Here is a 15,898-nt window from a genome sequence, read left to right as displayed (position 1 = left end):
ACAATGTCTTTTGAAGCTCATCGAAGAGAATATAGTGCTCGACAATGGAGGTACTATATGAGAATTTTTGAGCATAAAGTTCCCTTGCCCCAGCATCATAGAATTGTGCTTGGGAGGGAACAACAACATTTGGCCGGGACGCACACGCCAAGAAATGGTAGCACTCTCTAGTCAGTCCACACAGTAATAAACATTAGAGACTATGGGCAAGAGTGATGTGAATGACCCAATGTATGCATGCATGATGGAACACTATTTGGATGCCTAAGATGAGGTGACTCACATGCATTACCACATGGAGGCTTTGGGTGCGCCGTTGTAAGGCAAGGATGGAGGGAACTTTTGAAACGGCGGAAATGGTTTGGCTAGCAATCAAAATTTGGTTGCGAAAATTGTCGGGTTTGCTTTTACGAGCCAGGTCTATATCAACAGAGGATATGGCCATCTTGAATGCACTTGACGTTCCCTTATGCAATATTCGGAGGTGAAGAGCGCAGTTGATTTATTGGCACAAACCAGTCAAGGGGTGGGTCAAGATTAATGTCGACTGGAGCTGTCATGGCAATCTTGGGAATTGCGGAGGTTGTGGGGTGATACGGGATCATGGGGGCAATTTCATTGGTGCTTTTTCGGCACATTTTGGTCATGATACAAATAACATGGCAGAATTGAGAGCCAGTTTACTTGGTGTGAGCATGTGTAGGGACATGGGTTTTACGCAATGGAAATAGAGTGTGATTAAGGCTAGTAGTCAACTGGTTGTCGGCTAAGAAGTGTTTGAAGTGGTACTTGCGGGATTACTGGGACGAGCTTCTTTGTTTGTTAATGAGACTTCATTTCACAGGTGCTCATCAGTTCAGAGAAGGCAATGGGCCAGTTGATTTTCTTTCACGATAAGGGGAGGAGGGTATTGTGCGGTGATACACGGATTGGAGTTCACTTCTGAGAATGTTAAGGGGTATGCTTAGGATGGATAAATTGGGACTGCCATATATTAGAGCTTGAGGATGTGTTAATAATTTTTTCTTTCGTTTCGTATGGATGTTGTTGGTTTTGTTTGGTTCCAAGGTATTCCTCTGCCATAAGTGAGGGGTTTGTTTTTAATAAAATTGGGAGGGGGTCACTCATGGACATGTGGCTCTCGTCTTTTTCAAAAAATAAAAAAATAGAAAAAGTGAGAATAACTTGTATGGACAATGCAAGCCCAATGCATGAAGTTTGCACGTGAAATGCATTGGGGTATTTTTTCAAATACATGGTTTGCACTTTCTACCATGCTTGGAGTTAGTGCTCCATGCATACCTCACAACCCTCCTAAGTACAAACATCACTCAAAGGTGATTGTGATTCATAAATACATGAAAATTAGACCAAATATACCTCTCAAACTGAGATTATGGTGAACCGTGTGATGAAAATACACTTCACAACCCAAAACATTATGTTCAATCCACAGTGAACTTAAACAAAGATATACATGATGCTCAAAGTGATGTAATGAAAACCAAAATGATGCAATACCAAAACCTATATTTAACCTATGGAGACGTAATATCGAAACCCCTATATCAAAAGAAATGATGCACCTAAAACCTAAAGGCAATAAAAGAAGAAGAAGAAGAAGAAATTGATGGGTTGAGAATGCACGTACCGTGATTAGAAGAGGATTTGGTGGAAGGAATTGAATGAGAAACCAGGAGTTTTTGTTTTGGGGGTGGAGGGGAGAGGGGGTTTTGTGAACTGCTCGAGTGGTCTGGAGGATTTAAGGACTTAGACATTCACTTGAGTGAAGTTTAAATGACTCGAGTGACATAAGCTCAAGTGAGAGGCAAGTGTCTCGAGCAACATATCGAGCAAAGGCTCGGTTTGATAGACAATACCTCAGTGTACACACTTTTTGACTCACACATTAATTATGTCAATTTTAAAATCCAAAACACACATTAAATGTAAAATCCATTGTTGTGACTTTTGCCACCAACAGATGAGGCAAAATCCATATAATTCAGATTTTCTTCTGAATGTGAGTTCTCTGTTGAGTCACTTGATTCAGACTCACTTTTGCTGAGTGACATAACCATTGCTTGACCTTTGGGCCTATTGTAGTTGGCACACTCAATGTGAATATGTCCAAAACTATGACATTAATGACATTGTATATCTGCTGCTACCCTGTCCTTGGTAACTTTAGTGTCTTTCTTAGAACTCCACTCCTTATCTGTTGAACTAGATTTTCCTTTGAATTTCTAAAAAATTTTCTTTTTCTTTCCATACATTCCATGATTTTCATCCTTTCTAGAAATGAATAATTTCCTAAATTTTCTAGCATAATAGGTTATTTTCTTATCACTCATTTCATATTCATTAAATGATTCATCATACTTCTTACTAACTGTTTTAAGTGCAATGGATTTGTGTTTCCTTGGCTAAGGAAAAGTATATTCATACGTTTGAATTCTCATGTTACAATTTGGAATGAGTGAAATTTGTGAATGGGGAGAAAAAGAAGAAGCTAAAGTGAGTGTTGTGTGTGAACAAAGAATGAGAAGACCTACTGGCGTGTGGAGTGGAGGACGAAACCAAGATTTGAGAGCTTAAAAAAATCACAGTAAGAACATAGGGGAAATAGAACAGCGCAAGAGAGGAAGGCACTCTAATCTACAAGGGATTGAGAGAGTAGAGAGGCATGAAGTCAAAGCTGAACCAACGTGTGAAGGAAAAAGGGACAGGAGGAGGGAAAACTAGGGGAAACCGTAACCAAGAAAAGGGAAAAACGGGGAAGGAAGAAAACTTACCAAACGATGACACTTTTGAGGAGCACTAGGCTGGGTTTCCTCTGAACTAGGCCTTGGGCCCAGGCTCTACAGCCTACACCACAGATCACACCTGTTTTATTTATTTATTTATTTTTATTACTACTAAACTAATTGAGTTATTCTACTCATCATCCTTACATCTCATACTTGTTAAGGGAAAAAAATATAAAGATAAATAATAAAAGCATGTATATGGTGTAGGGATAATGAGTTGAATTATTCTTTCTAAAAATTTCATGTCTCTATACCTGTTTCACACATGGAGATTCTCTTGAACTCCTTAGGTGACATGGCTATGAAACTCACATTTAGGCCTTTGCTATTCCAATTACAATCATTTATTTCATCTCTTGTCTAGTTTTCAACATTTTTTTGGAATCTCAGCTCCATCAACAATTGTGACAGGCTATTTTCACCCTCTTACAATATATAAACATACCCATTCATCTATTGATTTTAGAAAGGCTTTCATTTGAACTTCTCAGTAGGCATAATTAATAGTCAAAGTATAGTGGTAATGCGAGTGATTGAGACCTATCCATTCTAACCATATGATATTGAATCACACTCAAGAGCTAAATCCTAGTGGAGTGAACCTGCTCTGATACCAATTAAAAACCCAGTAGTTTTAATGTAACAAAACACCTAGAGGGGGTGAAAAGGCGTTATTTAGTTTACTTGACAATTTAAAAATGTTGTTGGACAAACAATCAATCAATGAAACAATTCATAGAAAAATAATCAACATAATAATTTGGTCATGAACTGGAAACTCATTTGTAAAACATCTCGATTTTTGCTTCAGTAGCATCTCCGGAATTCCTTCCAACCAAAGAAAATTCACACCAACAGATTTAGCAGTATTTGACCTCAAGCATAGTAGGAAGGAGATTTGATTTCAAGTGAAAATGAAGTAAGCAAAATGGAATGTTTATCTCTTTATCAAAATTCCAAGCTCGTTGTCTACTTTGTATGTGCTTAGCTTTTGAAGAAATGGGTAAGCTTCTATTTATAGCAACTATGGAGCCTGATGCTAAGACCTAGTTAGAGTCAAATTTATGAACATTCACTTGAGCAGGGTGTCTAGTGCACATTGTGTTCAATCATCACTAGAGCCAGGAGTCAAGAGCGTGCTGGGCAAAATCTCTATCCATTATTTCACTTGACTACATGTCAAGCAAGTGTCGAGTGAGATCTCTGTATGAGCATTGCTTGAGTAAGTCGAGTGCATGTCAAGTGAATTTTCTGTATGAGATCTGCTCAAGCTACTGGTCGAGTAGTTGTTGAGCAAACTTTTTGTCTGGCATTTGCTAGTTTCACTGTCAAACATATGTCGAGCTTGATTTCCATTCTTGTCTTTTTGTTAGTTTTCTTCACCCAAATATCACTTAACAAGTTACAACACAATTTAACCGAGTTTGTAACATGAATATGCCAATGCACTCATTTTACATTAACACCTACTATATTCTTAATTCTATGCCATTTCTTCTCTTCACTTCTTTTTTCCTTTTTGCTTATTTCGATGATAAACTACATCTTATCTTCGATCTCTTTTCAAGAAGAGAAGTGTATATGAAAAGAATACAAAATCAATATGTTTCAACATGCACATTGTATGTTTGTTTCTTTAGTAATTATTTATCGAATGCTTAATTTATTTTAAATGTTGTAATAGGTTGGGGTCCTTAACATGAATAATCAAAACATAATAAATCAAAATATAATAAATGAGAATTAAATTAAGAGAGCAATAATATATTCATTTGTTTTTAGTGGCCAAAATAGATTCAAGTAATTTAATTAAGGCCCTATTTGGTTTCATAGACTATCTTATCTCATCTCATCTCAATATCCAATTACAAATACATTTCAATTTCAAATTTTTAATTTTTTCCTCTAATCATTGCCTAATCATTACAAACTTTTTCAAACTTCTAAACAAAACACAAAAAATAATTCCGTTGCTTAAAACCTCAAAAAAAATTATTTTATAATAATATTTTAACTTTATAATATTTTTGTTAGACTTTTTCTCTCTCATTTTTCAAAAAACACCTTATCTAATACCATTTCACGACTATTCACAAACTATCTCACTACTATGCACAATTGCACATATTTCTCATCTTAATTCATCTGTGTAACTAAATGAGACCTAAGTCTATACATATATATATGTTTATTAACACCACAAACACAGAAACCACAATCACCTCTCATGACTCAAGCATTGCTAATCAAGAGTTCCAGCCAACAGTCAAACGTATTATTGGAAGGTCCAACTTTGCATGCATGCATTTCTCTTGATATTCCTCCGTATTCTTTTTCTATTATAATTACTGCAACAAATTTGAAATTTTGTGCTAGTTTAGAATCTGTGACCGTCACGAAATTGTCACTATAGATATTATTTAGTAACAGTTTCACTTAACCGTCACTAAAATTAAAATATTATTTTAAAAACATTTGAATGTATACAAGTTATATTCGAATGTCAATGATACGCCGTCATGTTAGAGTTCAATACATTTGAACTTATCTCATTAAAAGTTCAAATGTAAAACATAAATTAAAAAAGTATATTTATATGTTCAATCAATGTTGGAATTTATTCGGACGTTAATGGATTTACGTGCAAACATAGTTTTAAGAAATTATATTTATATTGTTTGGCTTAAATATGTTTTGCCGTAATGAGTGATAATGCAAAAGTATCAGTTCTATTATGTGCTCGTATTTTCTTCTAGTGCGCATGATATGCACTATTGTGTGAACGTATGTGCTTAACATTTGAAATTATACACTACAAAAAAAAGCAAATTTGATGGTGTTGGTTATACGCTGGCAACTATCCACAAAAACGCCGCTAATTAATCCGCGGCATTTCTCTAATGGCGTAACCATCCGCAGATAATGGAGGGACGCTATTTTCATTGTTTCGGTGTTTGTACAAATGTCAGTATTTATAAATCTCATTAGTGGTGTTTGTATCAATTTAGCGGCATTTTTTGAAATGCTACCACAGTACCTACATTAACAACGTTTCTCAAAATGCCGCCACTTTATCGGTTCCATCCCTTGGCATATACTAGTGGCGTTACCATAAATGCCACTGCTACTACATTACCGACACATTAGTTAAATTAACGGCATTTATTTAAATGCCCCTAATAGAACGTTGGCGGCGACACATTGAATTTATTAACGGCATTTATTCTACCGCCACCACTTTTTGAAATAATGGCATTACGATAAATGCCGCTACTAGTAATTTGCTGACTCATCATATAAATTGGCAGCATTTATTTAAATGCCACTAATAGTATCTTGTCGGCGTCACATTGAATCATTTAATGGCGTTAACTAAATGCCACCAATGACCTAATTTCTAGCGATTATCTAAACGCCGCCACAAGTAAACTGCCCGCTCGTCATATAATGTGGCGGCATTTCTTTAAATACCACTAATAGTACTTTGGCAAATTTATTAATGGCGTTTATCTAAATAACGCTAATTTTTAAAATAACAGTGTTAACATAAAAGCCGCCACATTACGTTGCCAGCTGATCGGTGCAAAACTGCAAGTGCACAGTATCGTAGTTTTATAATAAGTGATAAGAAGAGTATCGTTCTCAGTGATTGGTACCTTACTTTTGCCAAATACTAAAATTATACTAATCTCGATTTTATCTAGAGAAATCACTAAGATTTTTGTAGTTGCAAATTAGACTAAGATCAATTCAAAGAGAAATATGCAAAGGAAATAAAACTGACGTTCGAAAATCAAATTAATGGGAAAGAAAACTTCTAGGAAATCGATTTCACCTAATTCTTCACTATGCTTTTCTCATCCAGCTAATTTAATTTAATTCTTTTTGTTCATTAGCAAATCTCTAATTCATCCAACAGCTTCTTTCGATAGTCAATTGAAAATTATTCTTGTTCATCAATTCACACAAGAATATGCAAATTAATAAAGCAAGAAAGCACCAAGACCAATGATTTAATTACTACATAGGTTCATATAAGTCTTTCGATCTCTATACTTTCCTATGCTAAAATATTCAAGATCTACCCTATGATTCCCTCTTTCGATAGCAAATCACAAGATTAAAAATCATCTAATCAATGGCCAGTTAATTAGAAGTAATAAACTCAGAATAAATTAGATAAACAAAGAGAGAATTGCCTTAAATTATCATAGACAATCAAGCATAGTTCGGAACTAGGTTACATTGTTTTCCTAGAATAAATAAAATTTAGCTCATGCTAGAAATAGAATTCAACATAAACGAATTCACCATAATTGTTCTGAGAATATTGGAAAAAAATAAACGCTGAAAAATACTCCTCGCAGCCGCAAATCGTCTTCAAAAACTCAAGGAATTGATTCAATGCTTTTCTCCCGTCTGTGCTCGTGTATGATTCCAAAACAGATGATTTGAATCCTTTTAGTTGTGTTTTTTTGTCCCTAAAAGTGTTCTTCAGTCAAAAGATACGGCCATAAAGTGAAAAATCACTTTTATATGGTTTAACGGCGGAAGACCCTAGATCTGTCAAGTTTTCAAGGTACATGGCTTCACACTTTTTGTTGAGGGACGGGGTTGTTTTTATAATCTTTAGTTTCATTTTCTTTTCTTTTTTTTTTTACCAAACTTTTCTTTTTTTTTAAAGAAAAGCCAATAGCCACATGTCTCATAGTGGTCTCATCCGAAATTTATTAAAAAAACTCTTACTTGTGGCGAAGAAATACCTTGGAACAAGAAAATATATGAGAGGTTACATAAATAAAAGAAACAAAACACTCCCAAACACAAACAGCCCAAACAAAACAAAAACAACTCTAAACAAACCTAAGAACCACTAAACAAGCCTAGAGAAACAACATCTAAACCTACCTAGAAAAACCTCTAAACATCCCTAGCAAAAGAAACAATAAACCAAACCTGGAATATGCAAACAATCCACAGCACCGAAACTAAATACGAATGTAGGCTAAACCCAATTTATCAAGTCTAGCAAGACCTCTAATATCACGAGGAAGACTCTGAATATCCAAGTAAAACATATCCACACTCTGTGCACCCTTCTTTTTTAAGGAGTTTGCCACAGAGTTCCCTTCTCTGAAGCAATGGTTACACTCAACATTCATCATCTCAAGATGATCATTAATTTGGTCTAAAAAATCCCACAAATACCAAATGAAGCAAGTTAAGGAATTAATCCAGGAAACAACCACCTGAGAATCACTATCAATATCAACCTCGCTCCAACCGGTAATTCTACAAAGACACAGCCCTTCAAGCAAGGCATGAAGTTCAGCCTCAATATTAGTACATGGCCCAAAAGGTTTTGAGAAAGCAAAAATAAGTTTACCATCCCTGTCATGGAGCACTACACCACCACCTCCACTCCTCAGATTTCCAAGACTACTCCCATCCACATTTCCACATTCTTTGACATAGCCGTGGGCTGGTTTGGACCACCAAACCACCCTTTCACTTTTATGTTTAGGAAGGATAAGGGGGATTTCAAGCCGCACAGTAAGCCTAGAATCGACGGTAATTAGCAACTTTGGAAATATTGCCCATCACCACATGCACCCAGAATTTAATCGATTGCCAAACTTCATTCACAAACTCCCTCCTATTTTCCATCCGGGCCTTTCATCGACGTTGCCACAATCTCCATACAACAATGGATGGAAGTAATCCGGTAAGGATCCCTACTTGGGACTAACATGTAGCACGTTGAAACCAAGCCGAAATACGTTCCCTCCAACTTTGAATAGCCACAAACGAATCTCGGTAGACACTTTCCTCCAAAGAGCACTAGCAAATTCTCCACTACCTAGGACATGATTAAGATCTTCACATTGGCAATTCTCACAACAGTTACAATAAGAGACAACCAGAATACCAAGCTTGCGGACTTGATCATCCACACTTAGACATTTAAAATAAGTTTTCCACATACAAATAGATATCTTACCGGGCAACCATTTGTTCCAGATCCAAGACGCACCATCAATTTTTGGGAATTTGACATGAATAATCTCCCAAGCCGACTTGGTAGGAAATTCTCCGTGTTTATCAGGGGTCCAAACCAACACATCCTCTTTATTTTTCACCCCACTAACCAAAGCCATAACCTCACCAGCTAGATGAGGATCGACAAGATCATTGAGTTTATCCATGTCCCAATAATTCTAAACCACCAAATCTTGCACCCAAAGATGAGACTATGAGATGTGATTCACCCTCGTACATAAGGGTCCAACCTCTATAAACTTGTCATACCAAAGAGAGACCTTTCCTTCCCTCACTTTCTATTGAGAATTATGTAGCAGCAACGAGATGCCTTTAAGAACATTATTCCAAAATTGACAGCCAAGCCGCTCCTCTTGAAGCAAAGAAATATGATTATTTTTCACATATTTAGCACCAAAAAAATTAGCCCAAAGAGAGTCCTACTTCAAAAGTTGCCAGCCAAACTTTAGAAACATAACCTGTTGAATCTCACCCACACCCCCACCCTCTTCGCATAGTACACACATTATTTTCTAGGCCCTCCAATTCCTTTTCTTTTTCCCATCCTCATCACCCCAAAAGAAAGTGGCAAACATGCTAGTTAATTTCCTCTTCACCGTATTAGGCATGTGAACCACTGAAACCAAATGAATAGGCATGCTAGTGAGAACGTGCCTCAAGAGGATCAATCGACCACCTTGCGATAACAATCTATTTTTCCAACCTGCCAGTTTTTTCTCTACTCTCCCCATAAGAGGATCAAAATGGGAAACTTTCAGTCTGCCATCCACTATAGGAGCTAGCTCCCAGATAGGTGAAAGGGAATTGACCCTAAGAGAAACCAGTATCAGCGAAGATTTCTCTGGAAAGACTAGGCGGTAACCACTTAAACCAGAACACCACAAACTTATCATAATTAATCTTTTAGCCTAAGCAAGCCTCAAACATACAAAAAATCTCCATCAAAGACCTAACCGTGCACTTAGAAGCATTAGAAAAAACTGCAATATCATCCACATACAGAAGGTGAGACATCATTGTGGCACCAGAAGGTAGAGAGAACAATTTAATTCTCCCCTCCCTCACCCTGTTGGAGATAAGCCGAGAAAGAACTTCCTAGACCAGGATAAAGAGGTAGGGGATAAAAGGTCACCTTGATAAAGACCCCTCTCTGATTTAAAGAAACCTTTATACGTACTATTCATCATGACAGAAAACCAATGAGTGGATACACAATTCTAAACACGCTTGCAAAAGTGTTCTGGAATCCCAAAAGAGCGAAGAACAGGCATTAGAAAATGCCAAGCGCGCCACTCTATCTTATGCCTTGCTCATATCTATTTTCATTAGCAAATTATTTTTTGACCAATCTTGTATGGCTTAATATTGATTATTTCTAACTTGATCGTCAAGCTTAAGGTTTTATTTTATTTTTTTTAGAATAGGTAAGAACATATATGAAACTATCTAGACTTGATCTGGAAGGCCACTAGGTAAACTCAAAAACTCAAATTACATATTAATAATGCTGCAATACAGCACTTCAACTTCATCCAATACTAGCAATCTATAGTTGATTACATAGCCAATCAAAGAAGAAACTAATAGCACCGATCATATATATATATATATATACCAGTTGTACGTACTTCCATGTATAGGAAAAGCATCACAAATACATTGAAAGGGGTAAAAGTCCGCAAACCAAAGTGCAACAAATCGAAGCATGCAAGATATGTAACAAATGATACCACCAAAGTGTACGTCCAACCCCAAACAAATCATGAAAAACTGCTACATGTGATATATAGCTAGGCAACAGTACCAAATTAAAACAACCACTAAGAGGAACAATTACACAACTTGGGTCACTAGACAATCGAGCATTAATCCAACATATCCAACAACAACACATGACATGCACCCAGACCATATATAGGCCAAATTATGTTTTTTTTTTTTTAAAAAAAAAAACCAATTCCACACAAAAGAAAATCGAACAAAAAAGGTGGAGATCAGTGCTCAAAGATGGTCCTTGAGAAAGGTAGAGGCAGTACTTGTGATCTTCAGAAAGGGTGACAAGTGAAATTGGACTCATGCAAAATTTGATGGTATTAATATTGAGCTTTAGGACGTGACAGCTAGGATGAGGAGGAGGCTACATATGATGCCCTCAATGATTCAAGCATCTTACACACATCTAACTCAAGGTTTGGTTGATTGTTTCGGTTCATGTCGCAACATCTCAATGCCAATTCTGCCAAGTCTTTAGCAATAGGAATTGGGCAACCTCCAGCTGATGGATCCAAGAGAGTTTCACTACAAGAAATCGGGCCTTTTCCAGCGATTTTATTTCTGTTGCAAATAAAATCACTGGAATAGAATATTAAAAGTAGCGATTTCGGTACGCTGCAGGCTTTTAAAACAGTAATTTTCATTTAAAATTTTTTGCAGCGATTTTTGACTTATTGCAACGAAAAGTTTTGCTGCGTAAGAAAATTACTATTCACTATCGAAAATTGCAGCGATTTTCTGTGTTAATATAACGACTTTTGCCGTCGGGAGTAGAGTTATGTTTTAGCAGCGCACCAATTTCACTTTTAATTTTCCCCTAACTTTTAATTTCCCCATGTTTGCTCACTCCGACCGATTTCCCCAACCTTCTGCACTTCGAGTCTTCGATACATTCCCACCAACAATATCGTAGCTCAATCCACCCAACCGAAAACATATTTATCGCGTTCGACCTCTAGCCACTGTCGCGTTTCTCCCATTCTCTCCCATTCGCATTTTGGGTTCACCAAATTCAAAGAATCAATTTTGATCTCCCAATCGTAAGTTCTAGTGTGCACACGACCTTCCATGCTACTTGGTTATTGTCTCTGTTTGGGAAGCTGAAGGACTACGTTTCCACCTTTGCTGGAATAGATGATTCCAGCCCTCCATCTATAGTCCGAAGTTATCAATCCTCTGTTTTGCAAGAATGATCAAACGATTGTCTAGGTATCCACTGAATTTATGAAACCCCTTTACAAGTAGGTTGCATTACAAAAGTTATTGTAACATTGATGTACACTTGTATTTTTTGGGTCATGTGAAACTGATGTGCATGTGCGTTTGCTTGAGGTATACTGGTTGTGTATCTGCCTCTTGTGTTTGGATTGCTCAATCAGTTGTGTGTATTAGATAATTTGAGTATTAAGCAAATAGAACTTCTTGTAGCTAAACTAGAAGCATGTTGATTTCAACAACAATACCCAAAAAAGGTGTTTGGTCATAGGTTTCCTGTGGGTTTCTAGCGTGATTTTCCTTCTAACAATTTGTATGACAGAAGATTTATATATAGATACATTATAACATAACATCAAAATATGTATAAGAGATGCTACAAAAAAAAAACCGCTACAATACAAGTTGTGCCAATTAATTAAAGAATGTTCCTTTTCCATCTCATGACTGGTGAGATTTGGTCCTGTTTTTCCAACTTATTTGCAATAAGTAACTTAGTGATATATTTATAGAGCCAAGCAATTAAATGTCTCTTTAATGAAATGTGGAAAGCCCCAACTTCTTTCCAAAATTATCCAACTGCCATACTCTATAAATAAGATAGGAGCATCTTCATTGTTTGCTGGCTGTTATGCTGCTCTAAATACTTACAAATAAACATTGGCTGAAGAGTTTTTGGGATTGAATAAAGTAGAGTAAGATGTATCCTTCTGCCCCCACTATGGGCATCTCTTTCAATCAATATAGGAAGGTTCAGTGCGTGTCATTATATGTAGTTTTATCAATATATGACCAAGACTCTTGCATTTTATTTTATTTTCTTTTTATTGTTTTTTCTGATCTAATCTCTTTTCATGCCTGTTAATTCGAATTGATATTAATGCTTGTGGGGACTCAAACTCAAGAGCATAATTTAGTCCAATGAATGAGTTAGATGGCAAGGAAAACTTAACCAGTATATATTAGCATACTTATTATGCAGATCACTTAGAACTCCCATGCAGTAAGAAGCTGCCTATATTCAGGGATGAATAATCTTATTCATATGACTACATAATTACCCTTTAATTTATGTAGTATATTAGAAGAGCTTCCATGCAGTAAGCATATTACATGGAGGCTATTTCTTCATGTACATTCATATACATTAAGTGACAGCCTCCACCCATTAATTTCTTTAATAAACTCAGGACTTTCCTTAGAGCCTCCATTACTCTTAAGAGCTTTTTTTGACACTCTTAACTTGGACCTCCACTTACCCTACTGGCAACCCTGCAGTTGTGCCAAATTTAATCTTGAGGACTCTAATGCGTACAATCTCTCATTGACTGGGCTTCAGAGCAAGACTTCATTCTAGAAACACTCCCAATTGTCTTCCTTTCAAGTGCACTTACGAATTCATACAGGCTTTAACAATTACAATCTCAACCATTTCCTAAAACCATACTTTTAGATGAAATTAAATGACAATCCATATTGATTCATGTGATCAATATTGATAATTAATGAAATGATAAACTAGGCTTTCTAGTTTGTAGAGAAAAAAACTATTTCTTCAATTAACTCCTGTAAGTAGAGGAAAAATTTTATTATATTAGTAGTAAATTGGAAAATAAAATGCTATATGAAACTTAAAAGGGAAATTAAATGCTTAATTTCTTTGATTTTAGTAATTATGGGCATTGTTGAGCTGCTCGAACCACAACCTAAATGGTCAAGCCATTATGCATCAATTTTCCATCTGTCAAACCTACTTATTGTACTGTCAAACTCACTGGTATTAACTTATTTCCATCTTTTGATGATCCCCATCATCATCCAACAATCAAGTTTTAGGGCCAGATTTACAGTTTATCCTAACTTTTCAAAAGATAAAAGATAGAAACTTATCTAAATATTTCTTTATGTCCTGACCTTTGTAGTCTTATCAACCTAAACCAGAATAGTTTGATTAAACCACTTTCTATGATACCTTTCAGCCTCTCATTTAGTATATATATATAATATTTTCTTATTTTTACAAGTTTTAGAATCCTGATAAAAGATGTTCAATTATATTTCCCAATACCTTTGTAATGTGTAAAATCATGTAGTCATTCCTAATTCAATAATTTTACATTTTTGATTTGACATGGTCACCAGAACAATGAAGATCGAAGGACTTGACTAAAATTAATAAAACATGGCAGGTCCCACTGTTTTGTTGGAGAGATTGACACGTTTGCTAGTGTCCCAAAACTAGCAAATCATTACAAGTTTTAAAACACTAACCTGATGACCCAAAACAGCCATATCTTAAATACTTTCTCACTTTAGCAACGCTAGCTACCCCTTGATACTTGCATACATATGGAACAAACTTTCATTGCGATAAAACAAAGGATGGCTAATTCTACACAATCCTATGTAATCATCAGAACTCTAATGACTCCAGTTACCCTAGCTAGCTGTCTGTCTCCATATCTAGCTTATACCATAAATTGTATATAACAAAGGTTTCTATCTTTTTCTGTTTAAAAAAATTACTAAAAGTAGTTTGAATTGATATTGGGGTCTATGTTAATTTAAAACATTTAGGTGAGATGTGACCTAGCGTTTTTGCAGCTTCTATGTATGATTGCTGTGCAGCACTATCCTGCTTGACAGCAGGCATAATGCAATCTTTGAGAAGTACCATACATCTTTTATGTCTTGCCAAACCCAGACACCTTAACCTAATTAATTTTCATTAGTATAGTCTCCATTGGATATGCGGCAGGGGCATTTGTTTGTAACTGATATCGCTTGTAGGGCACATGGGCCAAATCATTATGTGTAGCAAGGTCATTTCATATAAAAATGGGATCTGTAAAGGGTCATTTTCACCTACATGATCTGTAGAGGGACATTTCAGTTGGAGACTTAATGTAGCAATGTCTTGATGTCTTATGGGGTTGGGTCCAAACTCATTCTTTTATTATATAGAGATGCTAATCTTTTACATAATACCAATTAAGTAATCAACCTTGCTTGTCATAAATATGTGAATCCAACCTGATTATTGTAAGGATAGTCAACAATTCTGGATCAACACGAGTAGGTGATTAATTTTAGAGTGCAAGTTGAAGAAAACACATCCAAAGACAAAAAAATAAATATTACTAAAACTTGACAGTACATGCATGTTTTCTCGTGTGCACTAAACTATATATCATTGACTTAAAGTTATTTAAGTCAATGATCTTTAAATGAGGCAACAAACATATTGACAGCAGATCTAATAACACATATCCCATTTTTCACTTTGAAAGCATGAAAATCTCCCTCTAAGACAGTCTGAATTTTGACGAAAGTTTTCATGTTCTCGATTCCCAACCACATCTCCTCAATCTATCCAATGGACCACTGAAAATGTCGACTCTTCGACTGTGTTTACTAACATGGGTTCTAACCTTTTTTTAATACATTATATGGTTTTTTATTTTATTTTCTTTCATTACACATTGTGTTGTTTATATATACAGTGGATTTTTTTTTATGTTTTCCACATACTCTCCTCTTGCAGCCTTGGTTTTATTTTAATGCGTACATTATTACCTTAATAATAATAAAAACAATTGTTAATGGAAATGTGGGCTTAAAAGAATTGTAGCACATTTTTACAGCCATTAAGAGAAGGTTCTGATTGTCCGTACAGGAGATGAAGACTCTATAGAAGTTATGTAATTGCTTTATCCCTTCTCATACTTTTATTTTACACATTAAGTTGTGCCTATTCCCACTATATTTTTTGTGATTATATTAATATTTAATTTTCTGATAAACTAACAGGACTTAAGAAACTGTTCATTTCATTCAGGATCAATTATTGATGGAGCAGTTGGTTATGCCATCATGGATGCACACCAGCTTAATGTGGGTGACCAATTTCTTTCACCTATAATCTCCAGTTTTATCCTGTATTAAAGGTTGCTGTGTTGTTATGTTGAATGATATGTTGAACAATGATGCATAGGTTTTAGATTAATTTATAGTTTGGACAGTTTATGTTTCTTACTCAG

Source organism: Carya illinoinensis, chromosome 1, assembly GCF_018687715.1.
Source record: "Carya illinoinensis cultivar Pawnee chromosome 1, C.illinoinensisPawnee_v1, whole genome shotgun sequence".
Taxonomy (NCBI): domain Eukaryota; kingdom Viridiplantae; phylum Streptophyta; class Magnoliopsida; order Fagales; family Juglandaceae; genus Carya; species Carya illinoinensis.
Note: the sequence above shows the minus strand (reverse complement) of the source record.